The sequence below is a fragment of the Opisthocomus hoazin genome, chromosome 21 (assembly GCF_030867145.1).
Source record: "Opisthocomus hoazin isolate bOpiHoa1 chromosome 21, bOpiHoa1.hap1, whole genome shotgun sequence".
Lineage (NCBI taxonomy): Eukaryota > Metazoa > Chordata > Aves > Opisthocomiformes > Opisthocomidae > Opisthocomus > Opisthocomus hoazin.
In genome coordinates this window covers 11,496,306-11,509,340 of record NC_134434.1, presented here as the reverse complement: position 1 = coordinate 11,509,340, position 13,035 = coordinate 11,496,306, and the positions used below count along the sequence as shown (strand labels likewise).

General features: G+C 45.1%; 1 long non-coding RNA gene across 2 annotated transcripts in view; it reads right to left on the bottom strand.

Moving 5' to 3' along the window:
* The window catches only part of LOC142363850 (uncharacterized), a 136,018-nt gene that overhangs the window by 10,609 nt on the left and 112,374 nt on the right, over positions 1–13,035 (bottom strand). The window contains exons 1-2 of one of the 2 annotated variants that reach the window (XR_012766003.1): positions 10,494–10,630; positions 4,313–4,489 (exon numbers count right to left, since the gene is read on the bottom strand). This is a non-coding gene — a long non-coding RNA (uncharacterized LOC142363850). Of the gene's footprint in view, positions 1–4,312; positions 4,490–10,493; positions 10,631–13,035 lie in introns of those variants that run through there. The other variant, XR_012766002.1, reaches the window with a different exon arrangement.

Genomic DNA, 13,035 nt, shown 5'->3' with positions numbered 1-13,035 from the left:
TGATATCAGTAACAGTAATTATACAGAGAGGGAAGCAAACACTTACCCCATACAACTGCAAATCTGCTCCAGCCTTGTGCAACTGTATCTCTGTGCCTGTGCCTCTAATGGGAGCTTGGCTACGGCTGAATTTACAAGTGGACTCTTTCTTAGGCTCCTGTGTTTAAGTTTACCCTTCCCTCCTCCCTCGCCTCTTGATTATTTAGCTAAGGGCTTACTGGCAGCGGTGTGAATCTGGGGCTAGCTCTGCTGAAGGCGGTGGCGATCCATCACTCTGTGTGAGCTAAGCATCCGTCCCCAGGTATTCAGAAAATAAACTGCGCATGTCCACGGGGAAGGTTGAGAGCTGGGATGCGGAGACGAACCCGAACCAATGTGTGCCCGGGGTGGGGGCCAGGCTGAGTGCCTGCCTCTCCTGCTGCCCTTTGCTGAGGTTGGTGGCTGAACCTGCTCTGACCTGAGACCAAGCTCTTTGCATGGCAACGCTAAATGCAGGGTTAATTTAGTGAGGAAACAACCTTCTCTGCACTCATACCTTTGGGGCCCCTCAGCTAACTTCACACGGATTAGGCAGGGATGGCGAGGTGTCAGCAAGCATTCAGACCCTACATGTTGGGGGTCAAACCAAGGGCTTCCCGAAGGAGTGAGGTCCAGGTTGACATTTCAACCACACCCAGGGGACCTCAGTGAGGGAGCTCTGTGTGGGGAGGAGCAGAGCTCAGACTGCCTCCAGTAGCTATTTTGGCTTCACTTACAGCCCATTAACAGCTTCTGATGTGGGGTGCAAAGCGTCCCTTACCTGTACCATTAAGGTGTAAACGTCAATTAAACTACCACCCATGCCAACAGCTCATGCATCTGCCGTAATTCAATGTTTTGACTTCCCAACACGTAGGGCAAAACAGAGATCAATCTGGCTGCTGGCAGCCCCCTCCTCCAAAAAAACCCCCATGGCTACCATCCGAAAGGAAGAACTGCCCTGGTAGTGTGGGATCAGATGGGTGGAGTAATTGTCCTGGGCAGCATGTCATTATCTACAATTTCCAGGCCATCACAAACAGCACCGAGGGTCATTTCTCTCCTATTAGAGCGGAGCTGGGGGATGCAGGGGGCTAAGCCAAGCATCGGGCCATGCCGCAGACCTCGGAGCAGGGCAGACTCTATTAGCACACAAATTGCAGGCTTTCAGAAGCTGTCTTCTGAGAGGCCCCTAAATACATGCATCTCTAACTAGGCAGTCAAAAAATTTAATCTAATTGTCACCCAGACATGCTTGTTTGTATTACGTGACTTTGTACATAAGTTTGTCCACTCCTTAAGTCTCTTATTTGTCTAAAAGTCAAACACAAGAGTCGGTTTTGGCATTGTATGTTGAGCTGCGTCCTGCTATTTAATTTCACTCTCTCTCTCCTCTCTATCTCTCCCTCCTTTTGCTAAACTCTGTCTCTTTCTAACTGATGAGGTATTCAATGTCATGTCCAATGCACTGGGATATAAACGCTGCTAAAGTAAAAAGCAGATGAAGTTTCTGGTTATAGAAAAACTACCTAAACGTCATTACCTGCTAAGATAATTGACTCCATTAGGCAATTTGGCTCTATCCATGGCCCATTATTTTAAGAATAGCTCCTAATGTAGGGGGCAAAGTATCCTTTACCTGTGCTACTAAGGTGATGCATTCTTAAAAATATCAGGGATGAAACAACGGAGTGAATATGCAGTGATTTGGGAGTTGCAGGGACCAAAGCCCTATGCAGAAAGTTTGGAATTTTTTCCCCTAAAACCTGTAGCAGTTTCTAAGCTGAAAAAGATATCTATTGTAGAGTGCGTTAATCCTTTTTGGAGAGTTTCAGCTCACTTCCTTGACTCTAGGAAACTGGTAGAGTTAGATAGATAAAATTAAGCAATATATTTGCTTGTGAGCTACTCTATACAGGAGGGGACTGTTGCAGTACAGGCTACCGGGGGCTTGCATGGGAGAAGGAAGGTGGGTCCCCAGCAGTGCTTCGGCTCTGGCTGAACATTTGGTTCAGATATTTTATGGGTGCAAACCTACAACATGGGTGGAAGCTGATTCAATTGGGAAGAGGGAAAGCCCAGCCAGGGTAGCTGTTGCTATCAACAGAGCCCTGGTGATTGAACTTTACTAATGGCTGGGTTGTCCTTTCCAGGGCTAACTGGAGGCTTCTCAATGAGGCTTCTGTGCTTCCATCGGACCCAGTTTTAGGCTTCCTGCAGAATAAAGGAAGCCTTCCCCCGGTGTAATGAGTGTTTACCCAGTGGTGCTGATACTGTCAGAGTCTGTCACTGTAGGATCAAAACCAGAACTGCACAGCCTCTGATAAAAAGGCCAGATGTGCCACTTTAATTAATGCAATTTGCTAAACACTGGAACAATTAAGTGCAAGGCGATAGCACAGTAATCTTTGGGGCCAGGAAGTGCCGTCCCCAAGGCATCCCCAGCTGTTCCAGCTTTCTTTTCTACTCTACCATTTTCATAAATTTAGAAACTTCAAGGATTTCCAGGGAAGCCACAATATCAAATGAAGAAGGAGACCAAAGGCATGCAGGTGAACACAAAAGGAGGGTAAGAGACCGTGCACCCGCAGGTGCTTTGGACGGGGATCTGTTCTGTGAAGGGTGACAGTTCAAATACACCCAGAGGCACAGGCACACGTACAACCCAACGCAAATACAACCCCTCGTGAACACCAAGAGACACAAACAAACATGTGTATAGGAGCTCAGATTATCAAATACCCCAGACAGAGCAAACACGCACACCCAGGGTGTTGCACAAACACCCTATAATGTGTTCACACACACCTCTAGGACTGAGCAGACACCAACGCCGCCAGGCTGAGCACGCACTCCCTTCCCTTCCCTTCCCCGAACACATGGGCTCGTCCCTCACTACCTATTTCCCCAGCGCGGTAGCCTCAGCATATTCCTTGTTACTTCTGTGTAAGTTCATGCAAGAAACAGAAAAACTCCAAAGTTTCTCTTTTAGACACGTAAATCCTCTGAGACTTTTCTACTTAAGAACTGAAGGAAGTAAAAATAAACACAGTAATGAGAGAAAAATGGAGAAGTTTCTTTAAAAGCCCACAGGTTTCAGAGAAAGTGATGGGAAATTAGAGATGTGTGATAGATGGGCTAATTTCCCTAACTGACAACCCAGACAGCTTGATGAAAAAAAAAAAATGTTTGGGTTTGATTTGTGTTCGCCCCCTCCCCGCCATACATAAGCCCAGAGTGTGTGTGTGTGTGTACACTTTCAGCAGAGAAGACGTTGTTTTTGTCATGTAATGCACAATTGTCTACCATCCACCAACAAAACTGTCTGGAAAAGGGAAAATGCAATTAGAAAAAGTATTTTGAACAAACTTCTGATTTTTTACAGGTTTACACTAGCCCAGTTTTCCACCTGTGCCTGAATGCCCATACCATCCAGTTATCAAACAGCTTTACTCCATTTTGGAGGGAAGTTCTTCTATGTCAGAAAAGCAAATAATGTTGGGGAAAATGGAGGAAAAAGATTATGAGAAAAGGGTTTCTTTCTAATTTTCACAATAACTGCAAAGCCAGCACCTCTGGAGTGAGGCAGTCGCAGAGATGGTTGGTACCACTGAGGACTTGGGTGATTTGGAGAAACTTTGAAAATGTGGTTACTTCAGTCCAGTTAAACAAGACCTCACTGCATGCACCCAGATGTCCTATGTAAAATGGAACATTTTGGTTGCCCCGAACTACTTCTTTTTCCCAGGAAACTGGGGAAGAAAACCATCTGTTACTTTATATAGGAGGAGTACACCATTTCACTGGCTCCAGCACAATGCAAATACTGTCTCAGCCCATATCAGAGCTGCAGAAAAGAGGAGTCTTGTCCACCCTTGCAAGAGTGCTATCAACCCAGAATCAAGCCCAGCCCAGAAGCAAGAAGGCTCTGAATTTGTGGCACTTCTTTGGAAAAATAGCTACACTTGTTTTGTTTGTTTGTTTTATTCCTCTTTTATGCAGCATTTTGAAGTTGAAGACCATTAAAAAGCATCACACAGAAGATGAGAGAGAGCATTGCCCTCTTCCAGCCTGCTCAGAGAGGGGAAAGTTCTTGCTAACTTAAATGAGTTTGACAGCCTTTAAATATAAACAGTTGATCATAACTGCTGAGAAATCTTCAAAAAGAAGGGCAAAGGGGCTTAATTAGGTCTTGGGAAGCAGCATGGGCTGGCTGGGAGACACAACAACATCAATGTAGAACATTTCATGCAAAAATAATGTAAAAATCAAAATGCCTGTGGCTGTTGCTTACCTGTAGAGAAAGATTACTGCCATCCTGGGAGAGCAACACCCTGGGAAGAGGGTGCTGATGAGGTGGATAATCTGCCCCATGATCTTGCCTTGCTCTTGAAGAAGAGCCTTCACACCACACCAGAGGCAAATGAAAGCATAAGGTGATGATCGATTTGGGGCACATCTGTGGTCACTCCTGTGAGGAAACAGGGTGCTGTGAAGATTACTCATCACTCAGGTTCTGCTTGACCTCAAAGGCCACGGGGTGGCCCCAAATCAGTGCTAAGTGAAAACACCCAAGTTCACGGAGGCAGCAGTGTCTGGTTGGTGGCATCCAGACACAGGGTCCCAGCCTGTCTGGAGTCTGTATTGCGGCTTTTTTCCAGCCTGTTTCCAGAAGCACATATTATTACACTGATGTGATCCATTTGAATAATTATACCTGGATACATGACGCTGTCCCATGCACAAAGGCATGAGACTTGTATAAAAGCCTCTGCATTAGGTGCAGATTCAGGGAGAAGTAAGGCTGTACCATAGTCCTGTAACTTTCAGAAGTGGGTCTTTTGGGGTGAAAACAGTTCTGAGGATGTCCTTGAATTCTGAGTGGCACATTGGAGGCTAGGATTGATGATGAATGAACCAATAAATCAAGCCGGATGGTAGCTGTCACTTTATTACCAATGTCTTATTGTTTCCCCAGTCCAGAGGGGACCATCCAGCTTGACCATCACCTTTAGGGTTCAAAGGCTGGGTTGTCCTTCCCCACCTCTCAGGAATGTCCATGGGACACAGCTCCAGAAGCCATCTAGCCTGGTGGTTTGGAGCCCCTCCAGGAGAACGAGCTTCGGAAGGAAAAATTGAGGCAGAGGTAGGCATGTCTAGCCATGGGTAGATGTGCCCTCAGCTAGACTGCTGGACAGAATTTTTGGAAGGACCTGGCTGGAGGAGAGCCTTGCTTCTAGCTTCACAGGCGGGGGCTGGTCTTCAGAGAAGACCGGGGAACTTCTGTACATGCCAAGAAACAGAGTCTTGATTCTACTAACTGCAAAAAGCGGTCTATGGATCTAGCAGCAGGGGCTAAGCAGAGAGGCCGGGATGCCATGCTGGATTTAGGTATCAAAATTTCTCTGAGGCATCTCAATCCTCTTTTGCATCTGGCTTTAAGCATCTTTGAAAATAGGAGGTAAGCTCGTAGACCACTTAGTTACATTAAAAGGCCCTTTTGGACGAATTATTGTTTTGTTGACAGAAAGGATGCATCTCTTTCTTGTGACGGCAGGAGTCTGTGTGTGTGCACACTTATATGTGTGTTTTCCTGCATAACTCAGAATCAAATCCCCAAGCTGACTTTGACTCTGGAAATTCTTTCCTTTCTTTTCCTTTCTTTTACCACCACCCTATATTCAGGTAAATGCTACCTTTCAAGTAGCGTAGGAAATTAAAAGAAATTAATCTGCTATTCAGCAAGATTAATTAATTAGCTAATGTGCATGCATCACTTCGGAACGGTAAAGCCCTAGATAACTTTTTGTGTCTGAGGAAATATGATCTAAAGTGGTTCAATTCCAGCCCAGTAAAACTAACATCGATTAGGGAAGCTGATCTGGAGAGCAAGGTGCAGACGGGGAAGCGGTGCCAGCGGCTACCTGGTAATCACGAGATGGAACAAAAAAGCTGCCGTCTCCAAGATGAAGGACTTGAGATTACAAGATCATAAAACACAGGAGTCCATAAAGTTTCTGCTTTCCGAAGGCATGCTTTAAAAGTTAATATCATGCAGTATCAGAGCCATAACAACAAGTCACCTAGAGCCATTTATTACGCATTGAGAGTCACCCTCACTACACATAACCAGAAGTCCTTTAATGTCTCAGGTACGTTCCTCTTATCTAAAGGAGATTTAGGGGAATATTATTGGATCTTAAGAAAATGTCAATCAATTATTTTAACATTAATTTCTGCCATTTTAATAACTCTCCCAAGGCACAGACTGACCATATTTAACAGTGTAGCTGTTAAACTGCAAGAGATGTCATTTCCCCCTTCATAATTGGACATTGTGTCAGTCACACCGTCGATAACAGCTGTATAATACAATTATAGTTGTATGTTAAATTGCCATGTATTTCATATTATAGCCCTGTGTTATGCCTCTAAACATCCTCTGGAAACATTTTTACATGCTCTTCTGTGCAGAGAGCTGGCTTGACATGAAATTCATTGTGTTTCAATTTCAAATAAAGGGAATTGGTGCTGACATCCCTCTGAAGTACAGCAGAAGCTGGGTGCTTCATTGCTTTGAGCTCTCAAAAATCAATCTCCTCTTCAAAATGGATACGTAGCGCTCAGTGCTTTTAAATTACAGCTGACTGTTTGTTTTCTCTTGGTTGTTTAAAACAGATTGGTTTCTTTTTTTCAAGCAAACCTGTACATTATATTAAAAACCCAAAAGATTTACCCTTAGGTGACTTTGAAAATCCAACCCCAAATATATCACGGTGATTCTTTAGGAGGCACCTTATGTCTCTGAGATAGACTTTACCACTTGACTCTGAACAGTATCCATCTATCTCTACTTTCATCTCATGCTCTTTCCTTAATGACCCCTTCTGCACACTGCCTCGTCCAGCACCCCTTCGCAGCAGGGCTTTTCCTTGTCATTCATTAACAAATTAATCCTGTTCTCCTGGACTGCTGGATTTCATTCCCAGCGCCGACGACCAGATGTAAAGTGACAAGTGGAGTGAATGGTAGCACCTCTCCTTCTCCTAATGTATTAGGTGCCCTTCAATGAAAATTTGAGCACAGAAAAACTCTCCATCAGCCCTGTGACACTGATCTGTTTTGACTAGGAGACTCGGTAAGGGCACTCACTGCAGCCGAACAGTCTGTGCAAGAAAGCCAGGCTGAGATATGGCAGTCGTGGGCTTCAAAAATGAGGTGGTGGGCTACATTGCTGCTGAAGTGAGTGACCATCAATGCTGGACACTTGCTACCTTCCTCACACATCTAGCCCATGTTCTGCTGCTCTTCTTGCTTATCCTGACACTCTAACATTGATCTCTGCTGCAGTTCAAGGCCAGGGATTTTCTCCTCCATGGACACAGGGTATAGATGATTTACTACATCTTTTCAGGTGGCCTTTCTTTATTTTAGGACTATATTCTTGCTTGTTGAAAATAACTGCAGACCATTCTTGCAGGTGAGGATTTCTGGGCCTCTAATTGCATTTACTTGTTGCTTTGAATTACTACTCTTGCCCCATACCTTACTTTTGAAGTTGTGTCCCAAACTGGGGACACCCTGACCGCTACCGAGCAGACCGGCGGCAGGCACTGCCTCTCCGTCTAAGGGGTACAGCATCCAGCACAAACGGGAGCTCAGCCTGCACTGCTGACCTTGCTTGTGCTCGCTGACTTTCCCAAGCAGAGAAGAGTCAGCGAACAGCACACAAACCGTTCGTGGATCATATCCACGGGATGGATGGTATTCATTTCCAGGTCAAGCCTTCCAGGACAGGGGAAATTGCAACCAAAGGTAAGTGTAGTGCTTCATTCAAACTGTGCAGCTGACTGCATTTTACTGATACATAAAATGACTGCAGGAAACAAACCTGACAGCTGTTTGCACAATTGCAGATAAGGTGTCACTGCCTCCCTTCCAAACCAAAAGGCGATTTTTCCTGTGAGTTAAATCTAGTGAATAAGGTTGTAAGAACAAGCACAAAGAGAAGGAGAGGAACATCTGCCCTTGGAAGCTGCAGCAGTCTTTGGGCTGGATGCTTTGGGCTGTATAAGGTTGTGTAGCTCTGTTAGCTTCAAAAGAGGAGCAGGCTGCTTTACCAGCGCTGAGCGTCTGAGCCTGCCGGTTGAAAATAATCAGTGAGCAGGAGCTGTAGACAAAGTTAGACGAGTTTGCTTTTCTAGCTGAGATTTTGCAGAAGTCTTTTCAGCCTGAGACGAATTAAAGCTGGACTAGGAAAGACCAAGGTCTTTCAATTAAAAGCTTACAGAGCGCAGAGCTGGCGGTGTTTACCTTCTGCAACCAGCACTCAGCTTCCCAGCATTTCCCTATCTGCACAGCGTTGCAGAACAGCAAAGCAAGGAAGATGCTTCTGCTCTTCAAAGGGCCTTTTTTCTGCTTGATGCAGTACTTTTAAGATGGTGGTTATAGTGTATCTCTGTAAGCACCTTCTGCAACATGAGAGTTTGATATTTGAAGGAGAAAGGGTGCTGCCGTCCTCAGACTCAATGTTGTAGAAGGCGTTGGCCAGAGCCTTAGAAACCAGTGAGGCTGGAGGAAGTAGTAAACAGTTTTTGGAAATTCCTCCCTAATTACTTTTCTACTCAATCACTCACTATTTTGAAGCTAAAAATGTTAAAATTGGAAGAAAAAAAAAAGAAAGGATCAATCTTGTGGGGAGTGGAGGGGAGGTGTTCTATTTACTGTCAAAATTTAGAATTTAAAAATTTTGTTAAAATGTAAGAACAGTAAAATCCCTTCTAGAACAGATGCAGATGGTATCTCATAGATACTGCAACTGTTCTTTTCAGTGCCAAAAATTTTTTGGATTTGAAGATTTTCTGCATTTGTCTGGATATACACTTTTATCTTTAGAATCCCATTTTAAATCTTGAGCTAGAAGGGCTCCCAGGGTGACCAAACCAAATGCCCTGCTTGAAGAAATAAGAAACTAACTCTGCCTCTGCTCATCCACAGGTCTCCACTAAAATGAGAGTATCAACTACAGTATCACCATCCAGAATTTGCCACATAAGTGGAAATTTTGCCATTTCCCTCATTTTCAGTGAATTTAGACTTTCAGAAAAGCAGGGGACACTCCCAAAGCCATTCAGCTTTATCGTGAAATTTGTTCTACTCCAGAAATAAATCCTGCTACTTTGCAACTGACACATTTGCTACTAGCCTGAAACCTTTCATGTCGCTCTCTTTCAGTCCTGGGAAGCTGGCAAAGCTTATAGTGTTCTTGAAAAGACATTGTAATTGCTGGAACATCTTCAGGTGGGAAAAGTTCTTTCAGTGCTGGGTGATTCTGCAACACCTACAGACAAATAGATGAACACATGGAAGGACTATGTGCAAACGTATTTGTTTGGTTTCCTTTCACTGTTCCTGGATTTGGAAAGCCATGTCTTGCACTAATAATATTTCCCTGCAGAGAATGCCAGAGTCCTTGGAGCCTTCCCTCCTTCCTCCTCCTTTGGGAGGGTGCTCAGCTGGCAGGACCCAAACACTCTCTTCATTGACAATAATCAAGATGCTGCAGGCATGCTGACACTGCAACACCTGAGATGATTACTCCCATTTGAGTGATATTATTAACTTATCCCACTAGCTGGAAATGCTCTGGAGAGTTGTGCACAGATCTGGGTTTTGGTGAAACCATGGCTGGATTGTGTGCTTACCTGCCAAGCCAACACCCTTGTCAGAGTCCAGCTCATTCATTATTCTATGAACATTGGAAGGTGTCTTTCCCATTTAAAATACAGATACTGCCTGAAAACAGTTGGACACAGCCATATTTGCACCATATTTGCCTCTATTTGCTCAAATTAGGTCTTGACTCCCATCAGCTCATCTAACCCATCCTTTCAGACTCCAGCAAGAGATGGGCATACACGGAGGGGAGATACCCAAGTGCCATCAGCATAGCATGGCAATGAAAAACCAAGACCCTGCTAAGCCAAACTGTTTATCGGCAGCGATGCCCTGGTTCACCCACTGCACTGAACTGAGCAGAGTCATCCCACACTTGTGCTGGTGTAACTGAGAGCAGAATATGGCCTGGTGGGAGCAGTGCATGCTCTGCCAAGGGCGTCGCTCAGCCAACGACCTTGACGTGGTATTTTTTTGTGCTTAGGGAGGCAGTCACATGTAAGAATCAGCAATGAATCTCCTTATTCTTTAACCAAATTAGTGTCAAAGAAATTGGGTTTTGGGGGCCCCCTACTAAGGTTTGCTAACCCTCCTCACCTCTGCCTTTGACACATCAAGGGCAGAAAAAGCAGACCTGAAAAAAGAGAAAGTTTTAACTACTCATCTTTTCATTCAGTTTTCCTTTCTTCCCCCCAAAGATAGTGTCTGGGACACCCTCCTCCATTTCTGTTTTACCTTCCCCTTTAGCTGTGGGAGGACAGATACCCTTGGAAGGAATAAACAGGAAAGGCCAGACCTACCTCTGGTGTTAACCCCTGCTGTTCCCTGGAGTCAAGAGTCACAAATCCTGCCCCATGTCTGCACAACAAGCCTTCAGAAAGAAGCAACAGCCTGAAGCACAGTGAGCTGAAACATCCTCTGACACCCTCTGACCAGCCTGGCGGCAGACCAGCAGGAAAAGCCAAGGGATTTTGTTGTGAGAATTTTAATTCAGCTTTCCTGGGGCCATGGGAAAGGGCTGTCCCCTTGAGACCGAAGGCGCATGACCTTTAGATTTGCACTCACAGCAAGAGGCCGAGAGAATTCGTTATTCAGCCTTAGCCTTCGCTTTCTTCATAATCCCAAACCCAACAAGACAACAAATGGTCTCCCCTTGGTTTGCAAAGCAATGCACAGTCTGTACAGAGTACTCTGAGCAAAGTGCTGCTGCAGGGTGGTGGGACCATCCACCATGCAGCCAAGATGAAAGACCATCCTCCCTGCAGTCAGGATGAGACTTTAGCTTTACAACCTGGCAGCGTTCACAGCTGGGCCCAAGAGGTACCAGGTGTGTAGGACTCTTGAGCAAACACCAGCTTTATGTCTGAAAAATGGTACTGGTTCACAAAGTTAGGAACAGTTTCCAGTGAATCTGGGGCAGACTGAAGGTTTTGGCATGAATTTATGTCTCTGAGCCATTTCAAGCAGCAGCTATTTTGGATTTTTCTCCTTCCAGCTGCAGCTGGAGGTGTTGGTTGAGCCATGTTGTACCAGGTGCCATCAAACAAACATGAAGAGTCAGCTCCTGCTTTGATGTGTGTGCAATCTAAGCTGAGAAGATCCCCTCTTTAGAGGACTCAGAGGCTTACCAGCAGCCCTGGGGGCTGTCTCACATCACCTTGTGTCCAACCCTCCACATAGTGCTGCCCTTCCCTAGCTTCTGACAATTGACCAAACCCTCTTGCCTTTGAAAACACCGTCAAGCAGCTGCAGAGACTGGAAACCTAGAGGGTCCCTAGGTTGATTATGGCTCTAATGGTGACAGAAATGTCCCCCACAACCTAAAAGCCCATGAAACACACAGCAACTCCTTGATACCTGCAGATGTGACCCAGCTCAGATAACCATGTGAAAGCAAATGTCTCTGGGCATGATCCTTGCACAATTTTGCTGTGTGTGAATGGTGGCAGACCCTGCTGTGCTTAGATGTGGTGACAAAGTGTGTGAGCGTCAGTTGTGTGTGTGGTGTGTACAGGCAGGTTTTCTGTACCAAAGAGTGATCACGTTGTACATCTGCGAAACTTGTAGCATCCATTCAGCACTGCAAAGCAGTGATCTAATAAGGATCTTGAGCAGGAAAGTTACCATGTCTATGTCTGCTATTAACATTTAGAAGGTAATCTCCTTAACACCATAAATGTTAACTACTCTGGCATGCCCTTGACAGGTATAATTGTCTGTAGTCCTGTAAAAAATAATAGCCATCTGGCAGAAAGTACTGATGCTGTGAAAAGAAAAAGAAGCTGGGCACCAGCAAGAGACCAAAGCAAATCCCCCAGCACAGGTTACCTTGGAGCTGTTTGATTGCCTGGCAATCTGCTCATGTCCCTCTTTTCAGCTGCTTTCAGTGCCATGGAAGGATCATCTTCTAGTTTTAGCCTCACAGCCAGCACAAGCCCTATCTGAATTTATTACAGACAAGCAAACAGAAATAATTCTGCTTCACTGGAACTGACAAACATGAGAAAAGATCTAGCCTGGTGGAGATCAAATGCATGGGTTACATAAGAAACCTTGCTTGGTTTATGAAAGAAGCGTATCGTCCTGCTAATAGTATGCTATATATCATCTGGTGCTTGCAAGGAATGACCTGCCTATTCCTCAGCATCTCTGGCTCTCCTCATCATTATAGCCCTTGTAAAAAATGGCATATTAAGTGCAAAGACCAACAGTCCTGGAAAGGAAATGATCTCCATTATTCACAGAATCAGAGCACTACAGGCAGCCAAATGCAAGCTTCTCCCAGGGCATCTCTTGGCTTCAGCATTGGTCCATTGAGCTCTTTCTTCAGGTAAAGGAAGAATCGAGTTCATACAGGTTGTTTATTCACTGGCCTTTCTGATGAGACTGCTGAAAATCTTGTGAAAATTGTGGGTACGGGTAAAGCAGGAACATTTTCCAGCAGGTGCCAGGACAAGACTCGCTGTACAGTGGCTGCTGACCTGTCAAGTGTTGGGAGGGAACTGGAGTAAAGAGCTCATTATTGACTGCAGTGAACATCAGCCTTTGCTGCAACCACCCTACCTGTGAAGGGAGGGCAGAAGGATGTGGAAGGAGGGAAATCCCCTGGCCAATGCTGTTCCCAGGCTCCGACAGAAACCAGCAACCCTGGTAGCTCAGAAACAAACAGTTTTCATCCAAATTCTGTGACCCAAGACACTCAAACTAGTTTGAACCATCTTCCAAAAGTCATTCACACTTAACAGCCCCTTTTCTCAACTCCACTAAGGTTGTGGTCAAATTTTCACTGTAGCAGCAGAGTAAAATCTGTCTCCAATCTGTGAAAAAAGAAATTGGAACTTT